This window comes from Equus przewalskii, unplaced genomic scaffold, assembly GCF_037783145.1.
Source record: "Equus przewalskii isolate Varuska unplaced genomic scaffold, EquPr2 ChrUn-12, whole genome shotgun sequence".
Classification (NCBI taxonomy): domain Eukaryota; kingdom Metazoa; phylum Chordata; class Mammalia; order Perissodactyla; family Equidae; genus Equus; species Equus przewalskii.
Genome location: NW_027228749.1, coordinates 306,781 through 312,780, shown reverse-complemented (window position 1 = coordinate 312,780; position 6,000 = coordinate 306,781).

Below are 6,000 nucleotides of genomic sequence, written 5' to 3'. Positions count from 1 at the left end.
GCGCCACAGCCCGGGTGGCACACTCCACTCGTGCTCTACGAATTTTGACGTAAAATCATTCCAGTCGCCGCGTTTCTCTCTTCTTGAACAGCTGCAGGTACGCATGCTTTTGCCTCATGTTGTCTCCGTTTTCCCTTCCCCATTCTGATGTGTTTCTCATCTCCCCTGAATCCGGGCCGCGCCTCTGCGTAGGGCTCCCGGGAGGTCTCGTCCTCAAATGCCCGGCTTCTCTCCCGCCTCTTCGCGTTTGCGTCTTTTGACCCCCAACCCCAACTCCCTGTCACCGACCGCAGCCGAGCCGAGTGGAGTGAGGGGAGCGCCGGCGGCGCAGGTGGTCGGGTGAAGGCGGAGCAAACTGGACGAGCCGCCCGTCACCGGAGCCCATCTGGCGTTCAGCTTCTCTTGGGCCCCACTCGGCCCAGGCCCGGGGGGTATCTCCGTAGTGCTGGCATCTGAGGCGGGTGTGGAGCAAGGCGGGGCGAGGCCGCTTGGCTGCCCTTCTGCCTCCGGAATCACTCAACGCGCGGGTCTCAAAGGCGATCAACACGCTGCGCCGACTCCGCGTGTCGGGTTTTCCGAGGCTCTGGAGCCGGCACTGCTGTCCTGCAAGGGCGGGTGGCTCGGCCTGGCGTTGAATGAGTGTTAGCACCCTGTTGAGATAGCAAAGGCTCCCGTGTGTCTTCGTGGCACAACTGGCTGGTGCGTTAGACTGTTAACTGAATGGCTGGCGGTTCGCGACTACTTACAGTTGTAGCTTTTTGCAGTTTAGAAGTATTTACCCTGCAATCCTGTCACCTACAGGTAGGGAGAGGGAGAGACCTCGCTTGCGTTACCCTCCTGTCCTCTGTGTCTGTGCACCACAGGAGGATCCTGAGTGAGATAGTTTCAGATCTCAGATCCTCCCAGGAGAGCCATTGAAAACATACCTAGGTTTATGCTTCAGAATCAAGAAATGTATGAAAAAGCAGAAACATCGAAATTATCCTCTATCTTACTTTTGACAAGAGTTTCTCCCATTGTTTCTTTGTACCCTTTCCATATATTTTTAAAATTAATTTGGTTCTATGCTTTTAATATTACAAGTAGTGCTGTGATCATCATTCTTGTACATATACCTTTGACCGCTTATAGTAGTATTTCTCTGGGGTAGGGTCCTGGAAGAGCAATTGCTGTCATAGTGTTTACATGGTTTTGTATACAATTCCAATTTCTCTCGTTCATTGGCTTATTCACTGTAACTCTGTTATTTCAGTGACTGCCTTAGGATTTACAGCGCACATCTGCAACTTACCACAGTCTGCCTTCAAGTGATACCATACCTCTTCAGTTTTCTCCCCTGCTTGTTTTTAGGCTATTGTTGTCCTCCATTTTACTTAACATGTGTTATAAACCCTACGATCCATTATTATTTTTGTTTAATCTGCTCCATGTATTTAAAGAGCTTTAGCTACTAAGAAAAAGTCATATATTTTCCTATACAGATACTGTTTCTCTTGTCCTTCATCTCTTTGTGTACATCCAGATTTCCATCTGGTATCAGTGACCTTATTGGAGGACTCCTTCAACATTTCTTGTAGTGTAGATCTACTGTTGATGAAGTTTTCAGCGTTTGTATGTCTGTAAATGTCATTATTCACCTTCATTTTTGAAAGACCTTTTTGGGAGAGGAGGCATAAAATTCCACATTTGATTTTTTTCCCCCTCAGTCATTTAAAGATATTGCTCTACTGTCTTCTCACTTGCACTGCTTCTGATGAGAAATCTGATATAATTTTTATTTTTGTCTTCTGTATGTCCCAAGTCTTTTTACTCTGACTGCTTTGGAGATGTTTTCTTTTTCAACTGATTTGAGGAATTTGATTGTGATGTGACCAGGTGTGGTTTTCTTCATGTTTCTTGTGCTTGGGGTTCATTTGGCTCCTTGGATCAGTGGGTTTATAATTTTCACTAGGATTGGAAATTTTTCTGTCATTGGGTCTTCAAAAACGGTCTTCAAAAAATTCTCCCCCTGTCTTCTCAGGGACTCTAGTTACTCCTATATTAGGCGTTTTAAAGTTACCCTACCACTCACTGATGCTATGTTCATTAAAAGAATTTTTTTTGATCATGAGTTTCATTTTGGATATTTTCAAAGTTCATGGCTTTTTGTTCCCTAATCTTTTTTTCTGTGATGTCCACTCTGCTGTTAATTCCATCTGGTGAGTTTATCATCTCAGACATTACAGTTTTTATCTCTAAAGTTTGATTCTGGCCATTTGTATGTGTTCCATGTTTCTACTTAATTCTTTGGACATATGTAATAAGTCATAGAAACTGTCTTAAAATCCTCTGTGATGATTTTAACATTGTGTCAGTTCTGGTTCCGTTTTGATTGATTGCTTATTCTTCTCTTTATAGGTCATGTTTTCCTGCCTCTTTACATGCCTGGCATTCTTTGATTGGATGCCAGACATTCAGAAGGTTTTCCTTCTTAGGTATCTGCTATTTTGATTTAAATCTTCTTGAGTTTCATTCTGGGGTACAGTTAAATGACTTATAAACTGTTTGATCCTTTTGGATCTTGCCTTTATGATTTTTTCAGGTGGTTCAGGAGCAGTGCTCATTCTAGGGCTGGTTATTTCTTACTACTGAAGCTCTGAGGTTATGAATAGTTCCAGTCTGGCTGGTGGGAGCAGGAAAACACTGTTTCTTGCTCTGAGTACCAGGCCCTGTTCCATGATCTTTTCAGATGTTTCTTTCCCTGGCCTCAGGTAGTTTTCTTCACAAGCATGAGCTTGCTGATCAGTTCTCTGCTGAATACTGAGGATGGAATCTCTACTTGCCCCCAGATTCTCTCTCTGCCTCAGCTCTCTCCTCACTGGATTTTTGTCCTGTGAACTCTCGTTGTTTCTCCTCAGACAGTCAGCTTCATCTCCTCAATGCAACCTTTTCATCTGCCTCAGATCCCTTCCTTGTGCCTAGCCTGGAAACAATTCTGCACCTGATGGTGTGAGCTGGAGTAACCATAGGACTCACCTTGTTTGTTCCCCACCTCTCAGAGGTTGCTATCCTTTATTGCCTGATTTCCAAGGTCTTGAAAAATATAATTTCATGCATATTATCGATTTCTTTTTTCGTTTTGTTTTCAGGTCAGAGGGTGAGCCTGGTTTCTGTTACTCCAACTTTGCTGGAATTTGAAGGCTTCTCTCTACATTTTCTTAGTTTGACTTCAGTAGGAGGTGGACCAATTTACATTCCAATGTGTTTTTTCAACTCAGTGAGAGACCCTTTTTCTTCATACTTTTGCCAGCACAACAAACTTTCTATACATCTATCTGATACTCTAACATTTTTCACTTTTCTCACAGAGAGAACACTGATTCTGAGAGTATGAGCATATTTACTCAGAAGAATTGCTCCACAATACAATTACCAACCAAAAAGTTCAATTAAAGGACAAGATTTCTTTGAAGTTCCTAGAAAGTACTCCACTAGGGGTGTATAGGTAGAGCATTGCTTTAAAAAATCACTAGAGGGACATTCATTTCTAATTAGGGTATAAAAGTTTACGAGAGAGTGTCAATCCCTCCCTAACCTTGAGAACAATCTAGATAAGCTAAAAATCACCAGAATGCAAAGAAATTAAAATGAACTGAATTCCAGGAAGTGATAAGCCCATTCTAGGAAAGAAGAAACTATGACTGTTTTCATCTCTTATGAACTGGTGGAATTAGAAGAAGTCTGCAGTACATGAAAGTAAAGTAAAATCAGCCAAATCTTTAAGAAAATTTTAATGGTAACATGTTGGTTACTGTGATGGATTAGCATCCCAAGGAGCTCCAGTTACAGATCAAGTCAGTACCCATCCATCAACTTTTTCTTAGAGGCATTGTTACGGAATGAACTGTGTGGCCCCGCATCCCCCTCCCGCCCAACCCCTCCAATTCATGTGTTGAAACCCTAACTCCCAATACCTTAGAATATAGTACCTGTTCTTGGAGATAGGACCTTTAAAAGGTAATTAAGTTAAAATGAGGCTATTAGGTTGGGCTTTAATCCAATCTGACTGGTGTCCTTTGACAAATAGAAATGGCAAGCAATAGTATATATTGGAGTATAAGAGGAAGCCATTTGGTGTAAACCTAATTCGGCCTGACTTTGTTTTTTCCAAAAGGGCCTGACCGTGGCCATTGAGTACGCATTGTATATCTGCTTTAAACATTTACTATGGCAAGAACAAATGGCCTTAAGATAAAGGTGCAACTTCCCCCTACATTGGCATTTCCTTAAGGATAAGCATCTTTTCTTAGGCTAGGAACTGATTGCTGTGCTCACCTTTGACCACCCAGCTCACCTGTGACCACCCAGCTTGAGACAACAGACCTGCCACCCTGCTGTGTTCACCGAGACAGCAACCCACCTACTGTGTCCATCAATCGCTGTGCCGACAGAGCAGTCCCGCGACTATTGTAAAAGGACATTTCAGTCATATGTGATACATCCTCTTTGGGGGTATATAACCACTCTGTACACCCTACTTCTTTGGTGCCCTTTCTTCCTTTGGGAAGAAAGGCCCTGGGCCATGGTCCTCACATTTTAGCTCAGAATAAACTCTCCCAAATTTTCATTTATAGATTGGTTATGGATTATTTTTGTCAACACCTTATAAGAATAAGAGATTAGGACATATTGAAGGAGACACCAAGGATACTCCCTGCACAGAGAAAAGGCCAAATGAGGACACAGAGAAAAGGTTGCCATCTGCAAGTCAAGGAGAGAGGCCTCAGGAGAAACCAAACCTGCTGACACCTTGATCTCGGACTTCCAGCCCCCAGAACTGTGAGAAAATAAATTTCTTATTGTTTAAGCCACCCAGTCTGTGGTGTTTTGTTAGGCAGCCCTAGCAAACTAATACAGACATCAACAAATTCATGGTAGTACACTGACAGCTGAGGGCAGCGCAGGAGGGGTGTCAGAGAAAGAAAAGACAAGCCAAACTGAAAGTGACAAGCAAGCCTTTATTCACTTACTGCTACAGTACAAGCAAGAGGCTAAACAGAGTAGGTGTCAGCTCCTTTGGTGTTCCATTTTTCCCCATGGAACAGCACCAAGCAGGGGTCAGATGTATCAGTGCAGATGGGAGGATCATTTGACTGCCAAGGGAGCCCTGAACAAAAGGCTCCCAAGGGCTAGGGGGTAGGTGTAAGGGTTAGGAGTAGAAAAGTACTAACTACAGAGTCAGAGTAAAGAAAAGTATCTTTGAGGGCCCCTGATAAGATCATTTTCACAAAGGCACCTGAGCAGTGTCTCCACCGAACCTCTCACTCCCACTTCTAGCCTCTGAGCTAGGAATGAGGATATTTATTGGAGCATGGCTGGCCCTAGTAGGGTGGAGGGTGGAGGGAGAGCCTTAGTCCTTAATTGCAACTACCTCCAGAGATCAATGAATGCACTGGCTGCTCACCAAGTCTGTGTTGGAGGGTAGCTTTCCCCCATGAGGCCTGCCTGGTAAAGCCTTATAATTGCCTATGGTTGTGAAGCTGGTTTCTTGAGGGTTACTGTAAATATTCAATAAGAACATGATTACTCTTCAACCTTGTTCCCAAACACAGACACAGATGAAAAGAAATCAATCTTGTTAATTTGCTGTTTTCTTGTTTAGCCTGAGGGGTGACTCAAGGGTCACAAGGACTTTTTAGCTTGTTTTGCATAAGAAAAAGAATGCCTTTAAGGAAGTCACAACCACCAGATAACCATCCTCCAGCTGCCACTGACACCCAGAAGTCTGGTTGCCCAAGGCCTTGTCTGGAGTGAAAGAAACACGGACTTCCCCTTTGTTTCTCTGAAACTCCTTCTCCCAAGCCCCTTAGCTCTGTAATCTTTCTAAATAGCAAAAAGCCATAAGAAAATATGTTCAACATCATTAATCACTATGAAAACACAAATTAAAATGGTGATGAGATACCATTACATACCCACCAGAATAGATAAATTTAAGACAGAGAATACTAAATTCTGACA